The 14,513-nt window shown below is 44.2% G+C and overlaps 1 protein-coding gene across 1 annotated transcript in view; it reads left to right on the forward strand.

Annotated features, from left to right (window-relative positions):
• The window catches only part of Ern1 (endoplasmic reticulum to nucleus signaling 1), a 90,633-nt gene that overhangs the window by 33,647 nt on the left and 42,473 nt on the right, over nt 1–14,513 (forward strand). The window lies entirely within an intron of this gene.

Raw genomic sequence — 14,513 nt, forward strand, 5'->3', positions numbered from 1 at the left:
TTGAACAGGTGAGTGACTCATCAAGTGTTCCCCCTGTGGATTAATCCAGCAGTAAGTAGCTGTGTGGGAAGACAGCTGAGAACAGAGTAGGAGAGGCCGGGTTGGGGATTTAGCTCAGTGGTAGAGCGCTTGCCTAACAAGCACAAGGCCCTGGGTTCGGTCCCCAGCTCCGAAAAAAAAGAAAAAGAAAAACAGAGTAGGAGAGGCCACAGGTAGATCCCATCCATAGGGCCTAGCACTAAGTAAGGAGCTCAGACAGCAATTTGGCTTTTTATTATTATTTTTGTCTGTTTGGCTGGTTTTGGTTTTTGGTTTTTCAGGACAGGGTTTCTCTGTGGCCTTGGTGTCCTAGAACTCCCATCTGTAGACCAGGCTGATCTCAAACTCAGACATCCACCTGCCCCTGCCTCTGGAGTGCTAGGATTAAAGGAGTCTGCCACCACTGCTTAGCAGACAGGAGCTGTTATGTTTAAGAATGGGTTAATGGTACTTACTTAACAATCTAACCACTTAAAGTGTCACCCATCATGTCATAGATCCCATTGCTAAGAATGAACTGTGGAGGGGTTGTTTTGGTTTTGTTATTGTTTGAGACAGGGCTTCCTGTGGCCTAGACTGGCCTCAAACTCCATGTGGAGCTAGAACTCTTGATTCTCTCACTCTACTTTCCAAGTGACAGGATTATAGATGTTTATCACCAAACCCAGCAGAGCTACATTTTAAAATTAAATCGAGTCCTAGATAGCAGTAGCTTCAGTTTATATTTCTGTGAACGATAGTGACACACTGATACTGAGGGTTGGAAATATAACTAAATGCTTCAAGATTGCCATATCTAAACTATTAGTATACTACTATATTATGAAGTTACAGATGTCATGTAATAGTTCCTAAGAACTATTATAGAACCTGAAGATACATCCAGGAGAAAAAAAAACAAAAACAAAAAAAACAGAAAAAACCTCCCTTGCCTGAGCTCAGGGTTTTGACTCTAATAGGGACACAGACAGAGAAGAAATCTGTGCTGAAGAGAGCTGTGGAGAAACCAGAGCAGGAAAGAGGGTCAGCACTGGGCAGGGGCAAGGTTGAGGGACTGCACTTCTCAACAGGCCCCACAGAGAACTCATCCTTTGAGCAAGACCTCAGGGAGAGAAGAGCCTCTAGTGATGAGAGTATGGTGGAGTGTTATTGTTGGAGTCTGAGATTATCTCCCACAGGCTCCTGTCCACAGCTGGTGGTGCTCTTTTGGGAGGTTGTAGAACCTTAAAAGAGTAAGCCCCTGGGGAGAGCCCTGAGGGTTATAGCTGGAACCTACTTTCTCATTGCTCAGCATGATGTCGCCAGCAGCCTCCATTTCCACTCACGGGGACCAAGCTTCTCCCGTCATGCCTTAGCTTGGGGCTGGAGAGATGACTCAGTGGTTCAGAGCTCTGCCAGCTCCTCCAGGGGACTTGGATTTGATTCCTAGTGCTTGTATGGTAGCTCATAATGGTCTGTAATTCTAGTTTCAAGGAATCCAGCAATTCTTTTGTGGATTCCACAACACCAGGCATGCCCGAGGCACATAAAGTAAAACAAAACACAACCAACCCCGTGAGCCAAATAAACTTCTTCCCCCTTCAGTTACTTCTGTTTGGTATTTTGCCACAGCAATGAGAAAAGTAACTAGGGTGAGGGTTGGTGTTTCCTCAACTGAAGAGCATTGGAATGGATGGGTGTGGCAGGAGTAGAGCAGGTGGAGGTAAACTGAGCTTGGAGAGAGATGGGGACCAAACAGAATATAAGAGACCCTGTTCTGCCTTTATATGATTTATTAGGAAGGTATCCTTTTGCTTTCCTGAAACAAAAGTGACTCACATAGTTTTACAGTTGGTAATCTAAAACTGAATAATTGGAAAATAATTTTTAAAAATTGAGATAATATCTTGCTGTATAGCTATATAGGCTGTCCTCAAATTTGTGATTCTTGTCACGTAGACTCCTTAGTACTGACATTTTAGACACATACTATATCCCAGTACTTGGGAGGCAGAGTCAGGCAGATCTCTGAGTTCAAGGCCAGCCTAGTCTACAATAGTGAGTTGTAGGACAACTAGGGCTATTTAGAGAGCTCTTGTCTCAAACAACAACAGCAACAACAACAACAAACCAAACAAAACCAAACAAATGAAATTACCTGACATCTCTGGCCCCAGTCCCTGTGGCCATCAGGAAATGCGTTCAAAGATTTCTGAGCACTCCCCGTCTAGTGAAAGGTATCCCTCCCCCTATAAAGAGTGCTAATGTAGGGCCTGGTGGACATGGAAGGACATTGAAAGAAATGGAAGAATCCAAGCATAGGAGTGACATGCCTAGGTATTACAGACAGATGTGTTCTTGCCAACTCCACAGGCTGGCTCCTTAAGCTTCAAGATAATGGTGTGTGACTCTGGGGACTTCACAAATACCGTAAGGATGAGACTCCACACTTGCGTTAGTGTCCTTGTGAGAACAGGACAGACCTGTCTGTGTATCTTTCTCTCTGTCATGTGAGGGCACAATGAGATGTCTCTAGCCATGAAGAGATTCCTGGATAAGAGCCAAGCCATGCTGGCATCCCGATCTCAGAATTCCAGCATCCAGAACTATGAAAAATAATTGTCAGTTACTTAAGTCCCTCAGTTTGGGATGTTTTGATGTTTGAGCAGACTAGGGTACCTGCTAACTATAAACGAGTTATCTTTAATATAACAGTGAATTAATCCAACAGCTGTATTTCTTTATTCTAGTTCCCAAGAACTACATAGAGAAACTAAGATTTATTTAAAACTGCACTTCAATAGCTGACTAGCTAAATGATCTATCTTAACCTTCTATGCTAATTTGTCTACCTTCCAGCCCCATCCCATGACACTTGCATGTTATTATTGCTCTGGCTATTTGGGCTTCAGGCATGTTTCCATGATCTCTTCCCAACAACCCCTTCCTCATGGCTCCAAATCCTCCATCCTCCTCACTGATCTGAATCTCTCTCTCCTCCTCTGGTTGGTGGACATCTTGGTCTATTCTCTGTTCTGCCCAGCCCTTGGGTAATAAGCATTTATTGACAAGGCAGAGTATAAATGGTAAGGATTGTTTACACAAACTTGAGACAGTATACTCTTGGTATAAGCATTCCAATGCCTTGCATGGATTGAAATAAGATCTGAGGGCATAGAAGTCAGCATTTGAATAACACAAGGTAAACTTTACAGAGTCTACAAAAACATTATGCCTACATTTATCCTTTAACTGGAGAATAAGCAGGTGCTGTGTAGAATGAGGCTGAACGGATGGGGCTTGCAGTGGTGTGGGTGAGAGAAACCTGTGAATGCAAGCACAAGCTTTACCCATCAAACTGGTGTTCTTCAGAGTACATATCTGGGATTATCTGGAATTCCATTTCATGGCTTCCTAACGGTCTACTTTTTCTAGGAGCCAAAAAACCTACAAGTACTTTCCCCTATATCCACACTGCTTTTTGGCAGGTACAGTTACTCTCAACCAAATGCACGTTACTGTCCCCGTAATAAAGGTGTCTTTTGCCAAAGTAGAGAATTATATATACCTAGTAGAAAAAACAAGACTATGTGTTCTTGGCACTAAGGTGCCCTGTGACATTTGCTTCAGGTGTAGCCTTCTGCAGCATGCTTCTATGCTGCAGCAATCTTCATCTGCCCTGCAGTCTCCCACTGACCAGGCTTGTGCATGCTCCATTTCTGCGGTTGCAGACCTACTGTGTGTAGGTCTGCTCTCTAGTAGCTTCACAAAGTCGGCGTTAGGCCGCTGTGGCTGGCGGTGCACTCCTCTAATCCCACCGCTCTGACAGAGGCAGGTGGAGTTCAAGGCCAGCCTGGTCTACTGAGCAAATTCTAGAGGCCACACAGAGAAAGTGTCTCAAACAAACAACAACAAAAACAAAACAAAACAGACCCCAAAGCTCGGGTTGGCCTGTTACAACTGAATGAACTCTATAGTATTCCCAGGACTGGCTTAGGGCTTCTTGTTCTCTCCATAAAACACTCTTTTGACACGCAGATCTTCATCAGGTTTCCAGTTCCTCTTTAGTAGCTGTCTTAGGGTTTTACTGCTGTGAACAGACACCATGACCAAGGCAAGTCTTATAAAGACATTTCACTGGGGCTGGCTTACAAATTCAGAAGTTCAGTCCATTATCATCAAGGCGGGAACATGCAACATCCAGGCAGGGACGGTGCAGGAGTTGCTGAGAGTTCTACATCTTCATCTGAAGGCTGCAAGCAGAACACTGGCTTCCAGGCAGCTAGGATGAGGGTCTTAAAGTCCATGCCCACAGTGACACACATACTCCAACATGGCCACACCTTCTAATAGTGTCACTCCCTGGGCCAAGCATATGCAAACCATCACAGTAGCCCAACCATATTTCCCTCCATTTCTTTTTCAATAATAGTAGATACAAAGGACTGGGTCCAATTTAGAAAAAATCCTACTAATCATAAAAAAGATGTCAAGCATGCACATGGCTACTCTCCCAGCCAGACTCCCTTTGTGTCCAGCAAGTGGTTAATTTTGGAGATTCTCAGGAGGGGTTCAAACAAAATTACTTAATTGAAATTTGAAGGCAGACTTTTATACAACCAAATGAATTTCCTATGCTAAATGGGCGCTTCTTTCCATATCTTTTCCTATGCTGACAGCCATGCAGTAAAGCTCTCTGCTATCCTCTTACTGTGCAGATGGCCATCAGGTCCTGTTGTGCAGCTCCTGGAAGTACCTTCCAAATCTGATTGTCACTCCTCTCAGTTCCCAGTTCCAGGTCATAGCCAGGCCTGTGGCATCTACCTCCTAGATTCACGTGGCCGTCTGCTGACCACCGTCCTGATTCCCCACTGTCTCTTGCTTGTAATAGCCTCCTGTTTGCCTATCATACTGCCATTAGATTCACACACACACACACACACACACACACACACACACCCTTCCTTCAGGGACAGTTAGTTGTATAGTCTCCAGTGCTTGCCACCTAGATCCATGTGGAGAGTGTGTCACCTGTGCACAAAGAGGAACGAGCGTGCACACCCTTGCTGGGATTGTGTCAATTCTGGACTCTGTACCACAGCTAGTCTGAGAGTTCTGGCCCTGTGGTCAGGTCTGAGCTCAGAGTAAGACCCTTCAGTCTGCGTCACTCACATCTCAAGCCTCCCCCTTTGACTCACAGAGCTCCTTACAAGGTCTCAGCAACTTTAGTCCGATGGGCTAAAGAGATGTCATGGAAGTGGTATAGACATGCACGCAGGCAAAACCACCTAGACACCAAACAAAGTCTCGACACACAGTGTTGGACAAAGACTCCATGGCCAGGTCACCTCCTTAGTCTTCAGGCTAAGTGAGCCCCTTCCTCATGTGAACTCTGAGACTCTTCATTGCAATGAACGATGGTCTTCCAGCTTGTGCTGGGGTTTTGTCTTCCTGCCAGATTTCTTTTCTTGACCACTGAAGGGCTCCGTTAATACCTGAAGCATTTAATGCCAACTTGGTTCCCAGGACCCTTCTGCCCAAGTGCTTTCAGGAATCTTGGGAGCGTGTGGGATTTACTTTACCTCCTTGGATTCATCTGTCCCTGTCACTTGTACCACTGTGGTAGCAGGTAGTTCTGGTTTCTTGAATTTCACACAGCTGTTCGTGCCCTTTGTCGTATGTGGTAGGTTAAGTGTGTGTTCTGAGCAGCAGTCAGAGATCTGCAAAAGAGTGACAGAGCACTAGACAGGGGAATTAGGAAATGTGCTGATGACATTTTCTTAGTGGTTCAGGTTCTGGGTGATACATGTCCTCTTCCTTTCCACCTCACGGCTCAAGTACAGGAAAGGTGTTTATTTCTTCTCAATGTCTGTGGAGGATTAAAATTAAGTCTGACGAGAGGGGATTATGACAAAGCTTTTGTTTGATTGGCTTTGTTTATTTTTTGAGACAGGGTTTTTCTGTGTCGTTCTGCCCATCCCAGAACTCACTCTGTAGACTAGAATGGCCTAGAACTCACAGAGCCCCACCGGCTTCTGCCTCCTAAGTGCTGGGATTAAAGGTGTGCACCACAGACCACTGGGCACTACAGAACTTTTTATTTCAGAGATGCACTGGGGTCTCTAGCTTTTCTGTGGTTCTAAGGATTGATACGGCTCCTCATGTGTCCTTGGCGACTGTTCTACCGATCGATAAGCTGTATCTCCAGCTCCCTTTTTACTTTTTATTTTGAGATAGTCCAGGCTGGTCTTAATCTCATTTCGTAGACCCTGCAGGCCTTGAACTTTCGATTTTGCTACCTCAGCCTCTTGAGTAGTTAGAATTACAGGTATGTGCCATCAAGCCCAACTCTCTGTCTCTCTCTGTCTCTCTGTCTCTGTCTCTCTCTCTCTGCAGTTATGTGTGCACCTATGTGCTCTTGCCCATGTGTGTACATGTGTAGAGGTCAGAGGTTGACTTCAAGATGTCTTCCACAGTAATTTCTCCACCTTCTGAACCTGGATCTTATTGTTAAGCAGGACTGGCCAGCTGGCCCACAAGCCTCTGGAACCCATCTGTTTCTGCCCTCTTCCCTCCGAGTGCTGACGTTATAGGTGCTTAATGCTAAGCTCAGCTTTTCCATGGGCCTTGTATTTTCATTTTTTTTTTAGTATGTGTGTGTGTGTGTGTGTGTGTGTGTGTGTGTGTGTGTGTGTGTGTGTGTGTGTGTGTGTGTGTGTGTGTGTGTATGTGTGGCCACAGATTGATACTGGATTTTTTCTCAATGCATCTTATTTACTGAGTCTGGCTCTCTTATAAACCGGGTACTGGCAAGTTTAGGTAATGTAGCTACCCAGCTTGCCCTGTGAGTGCCCTGCGCCAGCCTCCAGCACCGGGCTTACAGGCCCACTTTTATTATGGGTTCTGGTAATCCGAGCACTTGTCCCCACACTTCTCACTCATCATCTCCCTAGCCCTGGATTTTACTTTTTAATATGAAAGATTTTGGGAGAAGGGAGACATACTGGGGACAAAATCCCAGACTTTGGGCTTGTTAGGCAAGTATCCTCCCACTGTGCTAAATCCCTAAGTCCATGTGAAATGTTTTTAAACATTTTCCGATATAAACATTCTCTGTAGGATGCCATGTATTCGCCCCTTAGCGTCACTAAGTACCAACTTGTGTACAGCCAACCTTGTTCACTTTGTTCCCAACTCACTTCCCTTCCTAATGGGACACACTGCAATGTAGTGCCTCACGTTGGACATTTCTCTTGCTAGCAAATCCTTACCAGTAAGAGCAGACATCTGGGCTCTAATGTATATTCCTAGCCATCTGTTTTGGTAACATAGTTATGATTTTGGAAGCATATGATTAAAATCCTTCTTTCTGGCTGTAACTGTAACCCGTAACTGTAACCTGTTCATTCTTGCTTTTGGGGACCTGTGGTTTGATGTCTCCTCCCTCCCACTCCTATTGCATCTGTTAAATTGTGGCATCCCAGAATGCACTTGGGTGTGCAGTCTTTTCGGTTCCTTCATGATTGGTGGTAATTCCTGGCCTGAATTACTGTTGCTGAGGTGAGCTGAGTAAGAATATAGAGTCTAGCCGCTGCAGATTTGGGCCATTTTCCTGATTGCTTGGGTATTTCCACGTGATTGTCCTTGTCCAAAATGACACTGTGACATGCACGAGTCCTCCAGGAAGACAACTTGTTCCGTCCTTCCCAGCTGTGGTGAGATTTAGAACATGAAGAGCTTTTGGATAGACATTTGTTTTAAAATTCCCCACGAAAGCCAGACTTTGAGGGGTGTTTAAGCCTTTTCCTTTACAATATAAGCCTCACAACTTTAGGAGCCTAAGACTTAGGTTAAACAGGCACCTTTCCTCTGGGGAGAAATCATTCCCTAATTAGGTTGCTTGAATGCATGAAATTTAGTTTTGAGTTGAAGAAATATAAATGACTGTTTCTTCCAGTATTTTATATCAGAAAACAGTATTAGGACATTTAAGTTCATTTCTGAGAAAATAGCAATTGTTTATTGCATTCAGGCCACACCCTTCTTGTTTCTTCTCTGCTAGAACTAAAATCTCACATCGGCTTTTACTGTTTTACTGTATTTGGTCAGGACTCTGCTGGACTCTCCACAGCTCAGGCCTGTTTTCATTGAGCTGTCGCTTCCCTTGTTGCACCCTCCCGTACCTTGTGATTCCTTCTCCTCCTCCCTCCTTCCCTCTGATGCCACCTGCTATTCATCCCACTCTCATAGGCCTGCATCACACTTCTCTTCACCTCAGAAGCTTCTCGTTTGGTCTTGGTGCTTACACTCCCCATTCTGAGGTTTTCTGTACTTTCTTGTCTGCTAGCAGTTCAGCTTTTGTTCTGTCATCAGGAACACACCACACTGACCAGGCTTGGGACAAGAAAGTGGCTTTTAAGTCATTTTTCCCTGTCACCCTCTCATGCTCTGGTCTTGCTTATTCTATGAAGGTGTGTGTGTTGAATATGTTAACTCACACCTAGGGGATGCTATGTCCTATGGATATACTCAGAAGATTCATATGTACTATGTCATAGATGCATACTTCAAACAACAGTGCCCTCCCTTTACCCCGTAAAGCACTTAGCAGAACTAAGGTGATGGTAGAGGCCCAGTGTTTGTTTTTGAGATGCATATGCTAGATGCTAACAGATGATCACTAGTTGGGTTTCTCTCTTTCTGTTAGAGAAAGAAAAAGGACAAAGGAGTAAGGGTGAGAAAAAGAGTGTGTGTGTGTGTGTGTGTGTGTGTGTGTGTGGTGGGGAGGGGGTTTCAAAGCATTTGAGACTTCATCTCTGGTCTTTATAGTCCTTAAATGCCTTTTTTAAGGATGGTCCAGAACATTTCACATCACTTGGAGACACTTAAAAGGGTGTCTAACCAAATGCCATAGCATGTAGGTTGCCCTGGAGAAGTCTCATCTGAGAGGAAGCTGGGTTCAGTGGTTCTATGTGGAGCCTGATAGAGGTTGGAAGGTGAGCATGTGGGAGGGCAGTACAGCCTGTGCTTTACCGTGTGTACCTGCATACCTGGGAGAAGTGGCATGTTCCAGAATATTGGTGTTTTTCTGGAGCAGGGAAGAGAATGATCTTTCAAGGCTCTTTGAGCAGCAGTTAAGTGAGCAGTGTGTTCTCAAAGGGTCTATAATCAAAGGTTCTTACTTGTTACATGGAAGACATCTGCCTAGAGCCACCTCTAGACAAAGCTGTTCATCGTCAACTCTAGTTTGAAACAGTTAATTTAATTTTGATTGACGTCTTTAAAGCTCCTTTTCTCTTTAGCCAAGTTGTGTTGTCTCTGCTCTCCCCACCCCCCAGTCCTCTTCTACAGCACACCAGCCTGAGCAGCTCCTGCTAGGGAAGTCTGGGCTGGGGCAGGGTGTCTCTGGCATGCAGCTGCCCTGGGGAACTGGAGGATCAGACCTCCAGAGGTGTAGTGCAGGTGAAGGTGGGGGTAAGAATGCCTTTGCTTCCGGCTTGTAGGAAAGGATTTCCTGAAATCATTTATTTTTTAACCTTTTTTGTTGGTTTTTAGAAAAGTTAGTGTGTGTATATGTGTGTGTGTTGTGTGTTGTGTGTGGTGTGCGTGTGCAGAATTAAAGGGAACAACATCAAGAGAGCCTCACATAGCCAATACCCAGCTGCAGTGATGGTCAGTCAACACACGACAATCTGTCCCCTTTCCTCCTTTTATTTTGAAGCAAATGCCACATCATCTTATCCATAAATGTAAGACATTTTTAACATGGATGAATAAACAGCACTGCACCTAGGCAGCTGCTTTTAACTTGTGTTACGTAGGTGTTCACATGGGATTATCCTTTTCATTAGGAAAATCTGGCTGCATTCTACCTGCAGTAATCTACATTACTGATTGCCTTTCATTCTGCAGACTGCATTGTTCCCCGTGTATTAGGGCAAAGGCTTGGGCAGCAGCCACCCAGAGGCGCACTCTCTGGTTAGTCACTGAATATATGTGAGCTTTCTCTGTTTGCTGTGTGTATTTCCCAGCAAACAGAATAGGTAGACCCTGTCCCACAGTATTTGGGATTCAGTACAATCCTTAAGTAGCTGACATCATGGAAGCACGAGAATGAAACAAATCACTTGTTCCTTGAGAAACACAGGCGGTCCGTCGTGCAATTGGCCAAGTACACACAGCAGGTAGTGCGTTTCTTATTTCCTGGAGAGAGGGCTATTTGAGTGGACGCTGAGGGTGAGCTGACTTAGGTGGAGGTGAGCACAAGGTCAGCATCAAAACCCACGAGGAGTTGGTGGAAGAGTCACTCGTACAAGAAATCATGGAGAAGTGGGCCCACAGTTGACAGACGTCAAACATCATGCTTGAAGAACTTGGTAGTTTTTAATCTCAGATCATGCTACATTCACTCCAATGCAATGGTATTATATCTTTGTGAAGCTGGGTTTTTGGCAGTTGCCATGACAAAATTCAAGTACCATGTGAAAAATCTATGTTAAACGGTAATGAGGGTGGCCACATCCAGTCTATTCTAAGGTTCGAAAATTGTATAGTGCTTGACAGGTACACACATTCCATAGTTAGTAATTATGATTAAGAATGAAAATTTTGGGGTTGGGGATTTAGCTCAGTGGTAGAGCGCTTGCCTAGGAAGCGCAAGGCCCTGGGTTCGGTCCCCAGCTCCGAAAAAAAAAGAACCAAAAAAAAAAAAAAAAAAAAAAAGAATGAAAAATTTTCACTCTGTGTGTGTGTGTGTATTAACCCCATGACTTCTCAGTTATTGGACCTAAATACTAAGTTTCTCAGACCTATCTACTCAGGAAATGGGTCTGTTTGAAATTTTATTGGGACATTGCTGAGACATGAAGGAGCTATGAACATGAAGGATGGGGAAGCCACAGCGGTAGAAGGCATTCGGTACTGGAGAGGAGTCACCGAGGATTTGGAGGAGACATGTGCATTACTTTTGTCAAGCCCGGCCCTCTTAGGTAGCAGTGAATGTGGGTCTGAGAACCACAAAGACTGAGATGGGGAGCTGGCGTGTAGACCAGTGGGAGATGATGTCTGTCTGTCTGTCCTCCCCCCACCCCAACCCTTTTTTTTTCTTTCCTTTTCTGAGACGGGGTTTCTCTGCAGCGCTGGCTGTCTTGGAACTCACTCTATAGACCAGGCTGTCCTCAAACTCAGAGCCTGCTTCTGCCTCTCCTGAGTGCTAGGATTAAAGGTGTGCACACCACTATCTGGCAGCTTTCTCATTTTTTTTTTTTTTTCCGGAGCTGGGGATCGAACCCAGGGCCTTGTGCTTGCTAGGCAAGCGCTCTACCACTGAGCTAAATCCCCAACCTAGCTTTCTCATTTTAAAGTGATAAGATGAAAAGGAAGAGTTAAGTTCCAAAAAATTATTTAGTAAATCAAAATTTACAAAACACAGGATCTAATTGAATGGGAATAGTAAGAGAAAGTAATCCTTAAGACAGGAATGTTTCAGGTTATGTGACTGGAGAGTACTAAGACGTCAGTCAGCCCTGTAACTGGGTGGTACTGAGACACCAGCCCCTCTGGGGTTAGTGAGAACAGTTTCGAGACCCGAGCAGCTGCATATGGTAACATTGTCAGTGCCAGGTAGAGACCTGACAAGGATTTAAGAGTATCTCTGAGGTTTACTCAGGAAAGGTTACTGTGGCGGTGTGATCCTGACAGAGGAGAAGGGACTGAGAAAGCATAGGTGAGAAGGTGGACAGGGAACTTGGAACAGTGCTTTCCTGTAGGGCCTGCACATTGCATAGGGAGCTAGAGAATTCCTGCCTCTCGAGACAGTCATTTTCTAGGGGATGAGCTTAGATATCAGCATTTCAAAAGCCGTGTGGATTGCTGTTGGATGCTGTAGGTAGGTGTCGAATGTAAGTGGTAAGGACCAACCAGTCCACTCTTAGATTTTCCCACGGGAAAGACAAAATGGTTCAAAAGAGACCCAGACCCAAATGTTAGTAGTTTTATTTCACAATAACCCAAACATCCCTCAACACATTAACAGGTAACTAATAGTGGCACATTCTCAAGGCAGAATGCCGCTCTTTAATCTTGGTCAGGGATACTGCAGGGATGCATTCCAAAAACAGTGTACAGTGAAAAAGAATTCCTACACAAAAGTCTTCACACAAATAAAGGAATCTTAGCAGTGGTTGTTTGGGGGTGGGGAAGATTTGGGAATATTGATTCCATAGGGGTGTAAAAAAGTGTTTGGGGTAATGGAAATGTTCTATGACTGTGAAGGGAGTGACATGGGTTATATAGCTTTCAAAGATAATTTAAACTAGGTACTTAAATTTGATGCATTTAAGAAAGAAAGATTATATAGAGAATGTATGTGGTCATATATGTACATACTATTACCCCAAATGATTGCAGTGTTTTCTTTTTTCTTCTTGTTTTTTTGAGACAGGGTTCTCTGTGTAGCCCCCGCTGTTCTAGCACTCACACTGTAGACCAGCCTCAAACTCACAGAGAATTGCTCACCTCTGCCCATGAATGCTGGGTGCACCACAACTGCCCAGCTGATTGCAGTGTTTTCAACAGTGTTCAGAGGCCTGTGTTGAGGAAAGGGAACCACTAGAAAGATCTGGGGTTCACAGTTGGAGCAGATATGTTGGGTAATTAGAAGTGATCACTGGATATGTGAACTGAATAGGAAGTAGGAAGTAAATTAATGCCTTTCAATGACTTCAACGTATGCACTGAACATTTGCTACATGTCGGAGATTATTTTAGGTCATGAGAATGTGGCAGACAACAGAAGGTAGTATCTAGAGTCAGACACTAAACAAACCAATAACAGAATATGCAGAATTTAAGAGGGGACAAATGCCACAGGGAAGATTTCAGCAGAGGATGTGGGAAATCCTGAGGGAGAGAGATAGTCATGGAAGACGTTTGAGGTATGACATCCAGTCAAAGACCTAAGCTGAGGGAAAAGGAATGCAGGGGCTCTGGGCAGATGTGCTTGGCAGGGTAGGTGTACTAGGAAGCAGCATGCTGGGCTAGGGTGAGGGGAGCTAGTGGGCAGGGAAAGGGGGGAGTCCATCTGAGCAGTGGCCGGAGTGAGCTAGGAAGCCACCAGAGGGTTTCCAGTCTTGAAGTGTGATCTGAGGATGTCTTTGGGAGGATTGTCCTCTATTTCTATATGAAATGAAGTCTTTCCAGGCAGAGGGCAATCAGGAGGCAGAGGCTGCAAGCAGATCTCTGAGTTTGAGGTCAGCCTGGTCTACAGAGGGAGCTCCAGGATATCCAGGGCTACACAGAGAAACCTGTTCTCCAAAAAGAAAATACAAAACAAAACAAACAAAAATAAAGTCTTACAATTATTTAATTTGTGTTTAATCCATGAGGGGCTAGAGAGATAGCTCAGCAGTTAAGAGTACTGGTTGTTCTTCAGAGGACCTGGTTCAATACCCAGCACACACATAACAGGTCTGCCTCTCTGTAACTCCACTTCCAGGGCTTCTGACACCCTCACACATATATACATGCAGACAAAATACTAATGAACACAAAGTAAAAATAAATTTATTTTTTAAAAAGATTTATTTATTTATTTATTTATTTATTTATTTATTTATTTATTTATTATAAGTACACTGTAGCTGTCTTCAGACACAGCAGAAGAGGGCATCGGATCTCATTACAGATGGTTGTGAGCCACCATGTGGTTGCTGGGATTTGAACTCAGGACCTCTGGAAGAGCAGTCAGTGCTCTTAACCACAGAAACAACCTCTCCAGCCCATAAAAATAAATTAAAAAAGATGCTCTATGAAATTGGTGTAATTGATAAATAAATAGTAACGAATTTTTTCATTTGTTTAAAGCATAATCAAATTTGCATACCAATGAGGGCAAATTTTGTTTTTTTATATAAAAGAATTAAGTCTTGTATATGTATGAGTGTGATACATATTGATGTGTGTGTGTGTTTCCATCACACACACACGCACGCACGCACGCACGCACGCACGACAAAGTAGGGTAGGCCCTGGATATTCTCTCCGTCCTTCTGTCTTACTCCTCTGAGGCAGCGTCTCTCCTCCAATGTGGAGCTTATACTTTTTAGTTAGCCAGGCAGCCAGCAAGCCCCAGAATGCAGGGTCTCGGATGTGCTGGGCCTTACATCCGCCTGTTGCCTGGGGGCTGGGATCCATACTCAGATGCTCATGGGTGCACAGCAAGTACTCTTAACCACTGAGTCATTTCTCTGGCTCCAAGAATTAAGTGTTTGAAGAAGATAGAGTATGTGTGTTGGGTGTTTGGGCGTGCTCTCAATGGGTATACATACTAAGAACATGAAAATATCCTTATGTTGTACAGTATCATGTACAATGAAGATACACTATGAAAATACAAAAAAAAATAAAAACTAAAGATACCTTTCTAGAGGAGGAAAAATAAAGTCTTGGCTGAACATTTGACACTGCAGGATGTGGGGCATCTTCAACATTTTTCA

The sequence above is a fragment of the Rattus rattus genome, chromosome 9, assembly GCF_011064425.1.
Source record: "Rattus rattus isolate New Zealand chromosome 9, Rrattus_CSIRO_v1, whole genome shotgun sequence".
Classification (NCBI taxonomy): domain Eukaryota; kingdom Metazoa; phylum Chordata; class Mammalia; order Rodentia; family Muridae; genus Rattus; species Rattus rattus.